Here is a 13,179-nt window from a genome sequence, read left to right as displayed (position 1 = left end):
GGTGCCCAATGCCCTGGGAAATGAGCACAGCTCTCATTTAGTGTCTATGTTTCATTTCTAGATGGAGTAGGGCAGTATTCAATAAAAAGAAAAATGGAAACACTAAACGAACTACAACTAATCCCAGCAATCCATTCCCAAATGCAATGGAGACAATTCAGTGGAGCAATATTATGATCAGGGCTTTTGAACAACATTTAGGCTGCAACTCCAATGAACGGACTATGGACAAATTATTATACTGTAAAAATGTGTGCAGACACAAGGCAAAACTTTCGTAAGACTAACATGAGAATAGCTTGCTCAGGATTTCTAATATATGCAGAGTTAAGATTTAAAAAATAGAATAAAAGTAAGAAATTGGTCAGAAGAGAACAAAGACAACTATGGATGAAGGTAGACAAAGGGAGTTCTTGAAACCACAGCCACCCCTATTTCCAATGATTCTGTGACTTATTGGGACATCAGAGCCCCTCTGCAGCAAGCCACGCTCAGGGTCAGTCACAGTGGGAGATGCCACTGAACACAAGTCCCTGGGCAGGTAAAATCTACCTGAGACCTGCCCACAGACACTGCAAGGGAGAACCTGCTGCTCCCACAGGGCCCCAGGGCTGCTTGCCAGGACTGTCAGGACTGAGGGACCTCTCACCCTTTATCAGTCAGCATTTCAAAGTACTATAAAATTTCTTCAAATTACACTTTGGAATGACTTTCCAGGAAAACTGCAAGTTTAAAATTTTATTTTCTCGTAATCATTAAAAAGGTGTAGACCCAAGATGTTTACAATGCAATGAAACCAAAGAAAAATAAATGAATGTAACTGTGGTTGATTTCAGCATCACTCAAAAGTTATCCCCAGTCTCAGTGTTATCACAGCCCAGTAGCTAGGACACAAACTGGTCAGCAATAGCCAAAAGATTGCCACAGAGTAACCATTCACAGTTACATGGTGTTGTTCCCAGTTAAAAAATCTACTTGTATTTCTTCTGCAGAATGATTAAAATTTAGTTTTAACTTAATCCAGTTAAGTTCTTTGGTCAGTAGGTTCCTCCCTATCAACTTCCTTTCCTAAGGCACTATTATTTCCAAAGAATCAAGAGGAAAGCTCCAGGAGTTACACATTCTGAAGTGAACTGTTGCCCTTAAACACAGTCACAGCAAAATCTCAAATTATTTCCTCTTACTGAACCTTCACTTGAGCTCTCCAGTGGCATAGAATCAAGGCACGGACCATTTATAAAGCAATATATATAAACTCACCGAATTTTCAGATTCTTACAGGTTCAGTGTTCTGATCTGGTACAAATTGTATCTCAGAAATTCCACACTGAAATGTCTGGGGAGCAAACACAAGCAACTTCCATAACCTTTTCTTCCCAAATATTAGGTAGGGCAGTAACACTGGACTCATACTGCCTCAACTTTGTTATTGCAACAGGGCTAACGCTGTGAACAGAGCTTTCCAAGAACACTGGGAGCATTCAGATGTAATAACCTCAAGATGTCTTAGACCAGGAAGGAGTAAACATTCTCCTGCATTTGGGGTGATGTAGGAATTTCCCTAAAACAGAGGAAAATTAGTAAAATGAACAAAAAAATGATCTCATCAAGATAATTTCTGACATGCTGCTGGGGAATGAGGACAGCTGTGCAAACTGCATTCCAAACAGGACTTCTCTTTGTCAGCACAGATGTATAAAAACATCTCTCAGTTCTCACTGGAGTGCTGGCAGCTTGGCTAAATATTAATGCTGTCCCTGGAGCGCTGCTACTGCTTCTGTGTGTCTCATACATGAGAGGCTGGCCACAGCTAAGACAGATGCTTTCTGCTGTTGCATTAGAACTACAAAAGAACAGAAAATGGCAGCTTCAAAGACTGCATCAATCCTCATATGGCTCCCCAGGAATTTGGGATGGGAGGGCAAGAGGAAGCTGCAGAATGTGTAACTCCTGAAGTTAGGCTGAGCTTTCATTTGGCACTGGGTTATACTGGGGTGTAGTGCAATACTTTCCAGCTACACAGCAGGTATTTCAAGCTACAAAACAAACCCTTTAGTTTACAGTAAAGGAGTTCTAGTTCAGAAATGTAGTGTTCCTTTCCCATCTGCATAGAGAAATACAAGAGCCACAACTATTAAAGATCTTCATAAAGGAGCTCTGTAGCTCTCTTTGCACTGCTCCACCTCCCGTGCATCACACTCCATCATACCTGGCAGTCATGCTGCACTTACCCAAATGCATTTCAAACTATGTGAGGTCAGAATAATATTGGGTTTTTCACAGTGCTCCATCTGTGAAAGAGGTTCATGAAGCTTATGTCACTTAATTTCACATCAAGCATTTTGAGCAGACCCAGAAATACACCTTGGAATGACTGCATGAATAATGCAGTCAATTACAACAGCACACATGGCCATAATCTGTTTCTTCCTAACCTGCTTAGTTAGCACTGAATTTCTTTTCCTTGGGAGAACCTTTAAGCCTGTAGCTATTATTGCAGCTAGCTCTCACGTTTCCTTTCTCTCTGTGAACTGTTTTTTTTTTTTTTAATTTGATGTTAATAGCTTATAAAGGGCTTCTAAAATTACTGTATAGCAGTAGTATTTCTTATATCTGTATTATCTCCATGATGCTTCATGAAAAAGCAGTCCCTTGGCAGGACAAACTAGCTGGTGTTCACACTGCATAATGGAGGAGGCAGCAGCTGCTATTTTTAGGGTGTTGAATGCTATCCTCCATTGTAAATCTATCTTACAGATATTTTACCATTACAGCTATGCCTTTTTTGATTGATGAAAATCCTATTTGTAAATCCTAACTTCAATTAACAACCCAATAAGCTGGCATTTTCCCTTAGTTACCTATTAGCCTAAAATAAAAACTCTATAGAGAAGCAGCCAGAGGAGCTGGTGCCTCACTGAACAGCATCCCTGGCTTGCTCTGCTGTGGATTCAAGAGGAGCCATCAGAGGGAGGAGGGCATCTTGCACTCTGCACAGACAAGAGCTTTCATAAAACCCTTTCACTTCTGAACAAGACATGAACAATTAAAACTTCACTAATAACACAGAGAAGGCACCTCCTCATTCTCTCCCCCGCAGCAGGCACTGGTATTTAACATAAATTTAGTATTCAGTATCTCACGCTGCAACCCAGAGCTTTCTCCAAAATTATAAATGCATCCAAATAGCATGCTGGATTTGCTAACTGAAATGTAATTATCTTCCATGAACTGCCAGGACAAACCATTAATCCTGTATCTACTGTGAATAATCCCAGACTCCGTAAGTTTTTTGACTTTTCCCAACTTTTCTCCCCGGGCCAGTGGTAAAGACCTCTACTCTGAGGCCATGTCAGATGAGCCAAGACTTCAATGTGCTTTTTAGAATACATGTAAAGCACATTATAAATGTAACACTGATCAACTCTGGCTAAAGTAATCTCTCCAATAACTCACCTATGCTTTTGTAATGGTAAGAAATGGGACAGATCTTTTCCAAGACTTATTTCCATGTTTAGACAAGCAATACTCTGCACACACACACATAGAATTTGTGTTTTTTAGATACTCATAAAAACATTCCTCAGTCCAACACATTTGAACATGCAGATGGCTGCTGAAAACCCCAGAGAATGGCGTGATCCTGAATGTAAAACAAAAGGAAGCCATGGACCTCATCAACTGGATTTTACTGACTTTAGCAAAGAGGAAAATGTAAGTAACATGCTCCAGAGACTCCAAGCACTATAACCACTAAGTAAAACCCATCTTTTTCCCCATTAATAATGAAAGACTGCTTAGATTTGCACATGTTCCACTCCTGCTCAGAGTTAGGACATGGCACTTCTGAATCTGAATTCAAAATTTGACCCAAGCTCAACATAATTTATTAAGGAACTTCATTTTTAATTATCAGGCATCATAAATTATTTGACTGTAGAAATTAAAGTGACAGATACCATGTAAAGGGTAAATGAATGTATCAGAAACTGGACTTTATTAATATTCTTTAATACCTGTGCTTCAAATTCAATTGGATTTATTACATACATATTACAAATATGATGCAGTTTGGAGCATGCAAGTAGTCTCTACTGTAACAATGCATCTCATTTCAGATTTAACAGCAGAGAAGAGGAGGAGAAATACTTCCATTTTGATTGGAATTGTAAGCACCATCTTGTGGAACTACAAAATCTGCAGATTAGTAAAAATACTGGTTTATAAATTCCTGTCATGAACTGACTGGGAATGCCACCTGGACATGACACAAAGAACAAACAAGAATAAAACTATTTCCCTCACCTCTTCGAGATCAACAATAAAAACAAAAACAAGCCCTCCTTCAACCCAAAGCATTAAGGCAACCTTGTCCTTACCTTCATAAAAAGCCCTGTGGGCATCAGAGCTGACATTCATTGGCAAAGAATTGTAGATCAGGGTTACTGGGGCTGTAATGAGAAACTACAGTCCCTCCATAATGCAGAGTTCAGCTCCATTTCCCTCTCTTCCCTTCCCTATCTCACAGTACTGTTATAAAATGTCATTTCTGATTTACAGACCAAACGTCTTTCTCCCTAGAAGAGGGTGCTCATCACAAAAGCTCAGATCCAGCACTCAGTAAAATATTACTCTGGTAAAATGAACCTGCACTGTGGGTGCACAATGCTGACCTTCACCTGGGGATAATTGGTGTTTGGGCTATGGAGGATGCCAATGCACAAAATGCATGGGTGACTCTCTTGTTCAGAATAAATAGCAATAAACATCTCATAAATTAAGGAAAAATTCACAGCTGTAGGATTTTATAGAATAAGGCACATGCAAATTTCTGTGATTTACTTATTTCTTTACCACTACTAATGATATTATTACTATTAATATTACTGCATCCATCAGCATTCAGCAGACAATTCTCTTGCTCCCACACAATTCCATGGAATGATTTGAAATGCAAATAGAAAAAAAAAAAAGCAGAAAAGCTCTTCTAAAAGGGCTAGTTCATCTATGAATATTAAACTAAAATGAACCCTCCTGAGAGCCTTGACAGACTGCTCCAGGATGGAAAACCATGTCATTACTGACATTAATCATATTTCCTAAAAATTAGGGGCAAAGGAGTGCTCTTTTAAATAAGCACCATCTAATATCCCATCAGTATGTATGACTCGAGTAAAAATTCATTATTCTTGTCCTTATGATTAAGATTGTTAGTAGAAATACATGTGGAACATAAATAACCAATCTCCTGTATTTTTGTTATTGATTACATTAGCTTTAATCTAATCTTACCATACGCATATAAAACTGAAAGATTCCTTTTAAAAGGTTAGAAAAGAAGCAGAAGAGGCAGGTAGCAGCCCTGCCTCTTGTGACAATAGTGGTGGTGGATGTGCTGCTCCTGGTGATGTCCTCCTGCTTAATTCAGCCCATCATGTAAATCTGTACTGGGTGAGAGCGCTGTGATAGCTGGAAAATATCACTGGACTGTGAAGAAATGATGACAACACAAAGAGGGGGGTGTACTAGGATGAAACATCAGCAAGATTTGGGAGTTAAGTGTGTATTTATTTGGAAAAAACTGACTGGTCATGGATACACAGAGCACATGGCTCTCACTCTATCATAGAATCGTTTGGGCTGGAAAGGATCTTAGATCCTCAAGTCCAGCCACTAACCCAGTACTGCCAAGTCCTTCACTAAACCATGCCACTAAGTGCTACATCTGCACATCCTTGAACACCTCTAAGGATGGTGACCCCACCACTTCTCTGGGCAGCTTGTTCCAGTGCTCACACACCTGTACAACTGCATAAATTTGTATCAAAAAGCTCCCCCATGTCTTTACACTGCTACAGTTCACTTATTTATTACCACTCAGAGCTTGGATGAAGCACAATCCCCCTTTGAAGTGTACAGTCCCCAAAGATCCCAGCATGCCTTCTGCAAACTTAGAGGTAAATGGATGTCACAACAAAATTTCAGCTCAGGGAATTAAGTTGTTCCTAGCCCAGCTCCCAGAGCAGTTGGCAATTACCTACATTAGGAGCCTTTATCTGCTGACCTCACCTCCTGGCTGCATTTGCTACATTTTCAATGCCAACATTAGAGTTTTCTTACACTACATTTTTCCCCTCTTACTTTTCACACAGAGAAACATATTGGAAATACAAAAAATTATGAATTATTCAGTTTGCAAAGCCCTTCAGGATTCTTAAAATTAAAATAAATGTTTTTTTTTCATTAAAAATACAATATAATAGATATGGATAAAAACCACAAAGGAAAGATGCAAGTAATAGCAACAGGTCAATGCCACTGAACACTCAGTCTCAGGTATGCCTGCAAAATTAATGTAAGTAGCCCCAGTTTGACTACCATTTTCCACTGCTCTTTCAACTTACCAGGCACTCAGCCTATCTTGAGTAGATCCAGTATTAGCAGGAATTATGGCTGTGCAATTTCAGTTATAACAATTAGCCAGTAAACTAGATACTAACCCTAAATGGCTTAATTTCTAGCAACAGGGAACAATGTACTTGACATTTTTTGAAATACACCTTTAAAGCTAAGTAATATATAGAGGCCAAGGGAGAATATGGAAAACCTGTGAGGATTAAATGCAAAAATAGTGTTCCTTCTTCTTTTGGGACAGTTTTATTAATGAGGTCTCAAGAACTGCAGAGTGAAATATAGCTTAGTAAGATAGATTCAGTTTCTTCAGACATACTCTGCAGAAAGTGAAAACTGGAAATTCTAGCTTGTATTTATGTAGATACTTTATTTAGTTAGTTTAAATACAGTCAGCTGACAGCAGCTTAAAGAGCATCCCTGCCAAGCAGAATTTAGAACCCTCCTGCACAGGTGTTCACTTCCCTTACACTGAACAACAGACTCACAGCCATAAATCACAACATTCTGATAAGCTCCCTCTTAGGCCAGCAAGGCCAAAAAATACCTACTGGCAGCCAGGATCTGACCTCATGGGTATGAGCTGGCACAGCTTGGGCATGGGGAAGTTGAATACCAGCACACAAAAGAACAAGGTCTGGCCTGGGCAGACAGAGCCAAGCTTGCCCTGGCTGACCTCAGGTGTCCAGGCAGGGTCACTCAGGAAGGCAAGGGACAGCCCACGGGCATGGAGAGAGGTTGCCTGAACTACTCAAGTGCTGCCCAGTCAGCTTCTGGAGTGTCAGCCTCTGCCCATGGATTATTGAGGAGCATGAGGGTCCTAATTCAGGTGCCATCAACCTGATCCCAGAGACAGCTGAAAGCTGGGACAACCTTCTCACTTTCAACATCAAAGATGTTCAAAACAGCCCCTTTCCTCATTTCTTTTGTATGAATGTCATGGCTATCTGACCTGAGCTTTCTCTCCATTTATGTTTTACCACCACCATAACAGCAGCAAATAACAAGTGCTGAGCTGAAATATCTCACAGGGATTTACACATTACATTTAACAGCAGCTTTTAACTGTTAAATGACTAATGGGTTAATTCCCACGTTGGCACAAAGCCTCTATTCAGGGAGTATGTGAGCCTTTGCAAGCTGTTTTCCAAAAAACATATGGGAAATAGTAAACTTATCCAGGTTAAGTTTAAAATAGGATATTCTGTTGGAGTAATATTTTATATAGTCCCTTTAGAAAACAAAAATCAATCATGATGGGTTTTAATGCTCCATTGTGGACAGCAGCTGAGCACAAAGCATAATGATTCTCTTTCCTTTCCACTTAATCCTGCTGCCTTCCCAACCACTGAATCATTGCTCTCCCTCGTTACTAAAATGCAGAACTGAGATGCTGATTAGTGTCCCAGATGCTTGATAACAGAGACAGTAATCAATACCACTTCTTTAATCTGTCTGTGGAGGACGTTTTGTCCCTTTGCTTTTGGACACCGGCTCTGTTACCGTGATCCACGGCTTTAATTTCGCCTCTAGATTGGATTAGTGCAGGGCACTCCTCCTTAGCTGTTCCTTAGCTTCCCTCGAAACATAACATCAGTGTGCCACAGCTGCTGCCTGTTTGCTGAGTTTGAAAGCTTTAAAAAGCTGAAGCTCTGAGCAGTTTTGGATCATTCTGCCTGACAGACGTGCAGCCACCCCACGCGCCACAGGAGCGAGCAGAGCCGCAGCCCTCTGCCGCCGAACCACTCACACTCGACTTCCTCAACTGCTCTGGAGTTTTGGTGGGGGCTTATTTAATTGATTTATTTAAGAGCCACAGTGGAAAAATGCTTCCTTTCAGCAAATGCAGAGCTGCAGCTGGACTTCCCTTTGGGCAACTGCAATATGGAAGATCGGGATTTTGGCTTGAGTTTTGCCAATAACACCATGCAAATTCTGAGCCTTAAAGACAGGAGCTGTCTCTCTGAAGATAAACAACAGACAAATGCAGGCAAAAGTCCTATTATTTAATTCCCAGATGCTCATTTAAAACATATTCTTTTGTATGTGCTCTTTAAAGAAGCCATGTCTCTTTAAAAATATCTTTTGTGTACCTTTAAAAAAAATACTGCACAGTGATATCACAATGTGACTACAGCTAAATATATCACCTACATTGCAGCTTTTACTGCACTATAAGGCAGCCCATTTTAAGACAATATCAATAATTTAGAAACTCAGCTATGTGCAGCCGCTTAATTGGATTATCTTTGCTTGGCAATTTTTTCAGTATTATATTAGCTTTTACAGGAATTCATTGATGGAGATCTTTCGGCAAACTCATGTAACACACAATCAATAGACATAAAACTACATGCAATTATAAAACATTTTTTCACCAAGTACTTTTCATCTTCTCACAGCCTTGGCAAGAGGAATACGCTGTTCAAAATTAAGATAATAGCATAAGTCAGGCTTTGACACAAAGCATCTCTGGAGACTGAGATTCAGAGAGCCTTCTCTAGAGAACAGCACAGCAGCTGCCACAGCCACCACCTGCAGACACCAGAGAGCTGCCAGGACCTGGGTTCTCATTTCTGTGGTAGCACCTCCTCACAGTGCTTCCCTCCAGGAAAATGCACTTTCACCTCCAGCAGGCTGAGGAGGTCCCTTTCCACTGGTGAGCAACTGGGCAAGAACAAAGGAAAATTGTTCCTATGCTACATTTTGTATGCTGTAAGGGATAGAAGCAACACGACTTCAGACTGAGGTCACTTCTTGGTGACTCCACAAAAGGCAGAAGAGGCAGTAAGTCCCTGCCCCTGGTGTCAGCCCAGAGCCAGTCACAGCAAACAGCAGCAAACACCAGGATCACAGATTTAGGTGGAATACAAACTGCCCAAATAGAGCTCAAAGTAGCCAAGAGGATCTTATGCCTATTGAAAAGATGTGTGGAGGTTTAGGGAGTGTATGTTTGCTTGCCTTTTTTTTTTTGCTTTGTTTTTGTTGGGGTTTTTGTTTGTTTGTTTTTGTTTTGTGATTTACAGCTATGACCATATCTCAAGGGCCTCTGAAAAATTTGATTCAACCAGTCAGAGCATTTGTAAGGCCAAGTTGTCTATACCAAGACTTTAAATAAAAATCATACAAAAAAATATTAAAAACTACCCAAAGCACAAAAAAATCCAAAACACACAAAAAAATTCCTAACTTAAAACCAAGCTGCCCTTTTTTGGGGGCCCAGAAAAGGATAGATATCAGGCTGAGATGGTTCCTTGTGTGCACAAGCACTACTGCCCTGTTCTGCTGTTGTTCCTGACATTTTCATCTGATGCGAACTGCACCATGCAGAAAGGATCACTACCATCACTGTGTGAGTCCACACTGCTCACCTGGTTCACTTCTTCCTCAGATGGGAGGCCTCTCCAAAGTCCCTGTATGTTCTGTGATTCCATAAGGAAAGCTGTCAGATCCAAGGAGTATCCCACCAGGCTGAACTGATTCCCTCCAGAGCCAAGGACACACCTTGCTCATGCGGACTGCAAGCCAAAAACATCTGCCGCTCTGGGGGCATGAAGCTGTGTTTTTCTGGGGGCTGACACTCACTTCAGCAGGGATGGGGGAATGCACAAAGTCCCTCTGTTGCCTGAATCCCAAAGGGATTATTCAGGCCGAAGACTTTAATTACAGCTGACAGTGCTGGCGTCCTGCTGATGGCAGCCATTTTACTGATGTCACGGCGTTATCCCTGGTGACACCAGCAGTAGGGAAGAGCTGCCAAGTGACCCACATTTGTAGGCAGGACCTACTGACCTGAGGGAGACTGCTCAAGCCCAGCACCAACTGGGGCAAGTGACTTCCAAAGGGCCCCTATGAGGGGAGGGATTCCAGTGAAGGTGCCGTCCCACCTGTGTCCTGCAGCTCCCGCTCCCAGCACAGGTGGGAGGATCAATAGTGGCTGCTGCACAGGCAGCAGGTTGGGAGCCTGGCAAGGGAATCACCCGTGCTGCCAGGTCTGCATTTCCACAGCCCACGTGTCTGGGGCTGAATGGAGCTTTCACCAAGGCCTGGCTTCCAACACAGGGCACAATCTGCCTGCACCCCTTGTGCAGTCCATCCTTTTCAAGCTCACCATCATACAATGGCAATCCCTCACTTGAAACCACCTTGTGGACCCTCTTTCCTTTTATTGCTCAGACATTCCTTATCTTCCCGTGTGCGACCCAGCTCGCTCTATAGCAACTCCCAGATAACAGGTATCTTCCACTTATTTTTTTTTTTAAGCAGCAGCAAAAGGGGAAGATCACCTCAGCAGCAAACACTCTGTGGGCCTCTAATGGGTCACAGATGAGTGAGAGCCATTAGCCTACAGACTCAGTGTGAATTCTGGCTAATGGCAGGGAGGTATCAGTAGAAGTTTCCACTACAGACTATTTGCAGACTTGGCCTTAAGACTTCGACTTGTGAGACTGCAGTGAAATGAAAGGAGGGAGTTCATGCGACAAGAAAAAGCCTGGTTTTGACAGACGCGCAGCCAGCACACAAAGATGTGTCCCAGGAGCAGACTCTACCTTGCAAAATGCCCTAAGGGGCACACACTGCACACACTTTGCTACTTACAACCTCCAGTGAAGTGTCTGCAGCGTCCTCTCCGAGTGCCTCCCTCAAGCTTAGGGGCTCATGGGGAAGCCAATATACAAGCAGTGTTACCAGAAAAGCCTAAAGACCCACTGGCAGAGAAAGGGGGGACTTGTTTTGGGTCCGCTTCCACCCGCATTTTTTTTTTAATAACAATTTATCTATTTTTAGGAACGTGATTCACTTTGAAAGGTTGCATCTCAATGCTGTTTTCTTGCACAAAAGGTAACAGAGAAGCGTGTACCCGAGAGCTATATGCTACTGCTATATCTGTTGCCTTGCATCAAACCCTAATGGCCCCTTAGAAAATTTAAGATATTTCTTGGAAAGAAACAGCAGTGGAAAATTATCACAAATGACATTCACAATCATGCTGAAGATTAACAAGCCCCAAGACATTTTTGAAGACTGGAAATAAATTCATATTCAAAATGACAAACTCTATTATGACTAGTAGAATATTTGTAGTTAAGCTGTTTAGAGAGGAAATTACAGATTTTTTTTTAATAGTATTGTTTTAAAAACAAAATTAAGCCAAAAGGGTCTTCAAAAATATTCAACTAGAGATGACACCAAAGCTCACAACTATCGCAAAGATAAGAAGCAATCACTACAGAAGTGGAATGCTTTTATCTGTGCTTTTAAGCTTTCAGTCCCTTGCTAAGTCCATTTTCTTTTGGCGTCACCTCAATATGGAAAATGCCAATGACATACCAAGTGTGACAGCCTACCACAAAAACAGGTATGTTCTCATAAGACTGTTAGAAGTGCTTTTCTATGAGCATTTGAACTTGGCACATATTTTACTCTATGTCTTTAACTGTTGCACTCTACATATATAATACAACAGACAGCAAGCGTGTAGAGGGATTAAGATCATGTACAGCTAAATAAATTACCCCAGTATTTTCTTTCCCATTAAAGATGAATACACTCCATGAACAGAAGTGGATACTGCAAACCCTGCCTCTGACATTGCCTCCCGAGGAAGTCAGAGGGATTCAATTCCAATGCCATAAAGATTCACAATTGAAATACTAACACATGGAGCAAAATGCTCTATATCATAAAGAACATGCTCTTCCCTAGACTAAGTCCATATTAAAATTGAATCTCTATAAATTTCAGCAAGAAGAAATTCTGAGCCCAGAGATATTCATGCCTTATTGCATGTTTAATGGCTTGAAATCATTCCTCTTTTCACCTCAGGCATGGAGGCAAAAAAAACCACAAATCCAAATGCCATCCTTTTGGCCTGTCCTTATTACAACTGGAAATCTCCTTCTCAGAAGAAAGCCATTAAGGAAAAAAAAAAAATAAAAAAAAGAAACAATGGAAGACAGGAGGAATGAGAACAAGCAGAAGGAAGAGAGTAAGAAATACTCCCCTTACCAGGACAAGTTTTGGATGAAAGAGACCAAAAGAAATCTAGACAAAGTAACACCTTGTCATTGAGGTAGCAAAATCCTCAAGATGAGCATAAAGCAGGTGTTTCTCCCCATTTTGTTACTACTTAGTTTTGAAATCAGGAATAATTGCCCACATTTGCAAAACAGCAAAAAACAGCAAGGGTTCCTTTATGTCCCAGAGCAATTTTTTGTTTGTTTGCTTTTTACCTTCCCCAAAATTTCAAGGGGAGCTGTAATTTGTTGGTACAGCCCTCAGTTTATATCTTCATGTAGGTTACAGAAAATCTTCAGGCGTCTGACCCATTTCACTTTTCAACTACTCTAAAAATTCTCTCTAACTTTTAGTCCCATTCAGCACAGCAAGAATAACCAGCTAAGAATCCTTTGCAAGGATTTCTTATTTTTCTTTGAATAAATTAAGATGTTGCTGCCTTAAAGGGTTTCAGATACAAATCTCCAAGAAGCAGGGCCTGAAGGACATTCTACAAGGCTATTACTTTGGAAGATATCTAAATATTTGAGACATGTCAAGGGCTGTTTCTAACATGACAAATCTGAGGAAGAAATGCTGTAGAGCACCTCAGAAATTAAGTGAAAATTAGGAAAAAGCAGCAGCATCTTTCCTTTTTCCCTTCCAGTCCAGTATTTTCAGTAACTAGTAAATAAATTCCCAGATGCACTAATGGCGGCCATCCAGGAAATGCATCTGCTGTATTTATGAGATCTGCAGTTAATAAATAAT

The 13,179-nt window shown here is 41.0% G+C and overlaps 1 protein-coding gene across 43 annotated transcripts in view; it reads right to left on the bottom strand.

Moving 5' to 3' along the window:
* The window catches only part of ANK3 (ankyrin 3), a 335,104-nt gene that overhangs the window by 155,623 nt on the left and 166,302 nt on the right, over window positions 1-13,179 (bottom strand). The gene's annotated exons all lie outside the window — the stretch shown is intronic.

Source organism: Taeniopygia guttata, chromosome 6 (assembly GCF_048771995.1).
Source record: "Taeniopygia guttata chromosome 6, bTaeGut7.mat, whole genome shotgun sequence".
Classification (NCBI taxonomy): Eukaryota; Metazoa; Chordata; class Aves; order Passeriformes; family Estrildidae; genus Taeniopygia; species Taeniopygia guttata.
This window is presented reverse-complemented; position numbering and strand designations above follow the sequence as displayed.